Below are 903 nucleotides of genomic sequence, written 5' to 3' on the forward strand. Positions count from 1 at the left end.
AGGCATGTTTTTTAGGAAGTGGATGCCATTCCTGCATATATATTTACAGGAAGGTTTTCATTTTCAGGAATCCAGGTAGGAATATGGTACAGATGGACCCATGCATGTGCATTTCCTCAAAGGAGCCTGTGGGATTCTAATTGCTGCACACCTAAGAAAACACAAGTGCCTAATTTTGGAAGTAATCCATTATGAAATCATCTCATCACAGTTCATCAGCTCTGAGAAGATGCTGTTCTTGGAGGTGTTTGACGTTTCAGAGTCTCTAGAAGATAATCTTTCTCTTATAGGCATTTACATAATAACGCAGAGTGTGACTGAAAACATATGTTGTTATTAGTTCCATTGAGTTGAATATGACTTATTGTAACTCTATAAACAGCAGATCTGAACACTCTTATCTTTTGGCAACCTCACAATCTCTGATATACTCAAGCCCCTTTTTGCAGTCACAGTCTATCCACTGGTTGAAGGTCTTCTTCTCTTTCCTGACTCTCCACCTTTCTGAGCATGATGTCTGTCTCTAAGAATTAGTGTCTCCTAGCAATATGCTCAGAATGTCAGATGCATCTTCTTTGCCTCTAAGGAGCACTCTGACTGCATTTTCTCCAAGACATAGCTGATTATTCTTTTACCAATCCATGAAATACTCAGTAATCTTCTCCAACACCACAGCTCAAAGGCATCAGTTCTTCTTCTGCCATCTTTATTCATCGCCCAGCTCTCTGATGCATACATACATAGCAAGTGATTGAAAAGACCAAAGCCTGAATCAAAGACATTGTTGAAGAACGGTACACAGCTATTTCAGCAGTGTCAAGATTACTTATTGGTTAGACCTCTCAGAGTACATGATGCTGTTATTGTTATCTCCCATAAAGTTGTAACAGACTCATAGCTGAC

This window comes from Elephantulus edwardii, unplaced genomic scaffold (assembly GCF_000299155.1).
Source record: "Elephantulus edwardii isolate Elephantulus edwardi_28Jun2011 unplaced genomic scaffold, EleEdw1.0 scaffold00078, whole genome shotgun sequence".
In the NCBI taxonomy this organism is placed as follows: Eukaryota; Metazoa; Chordata; class Mammalia; order Macroscelidea; family Macroscelididae; genus Elephantulus; species Elephantulus edwardii.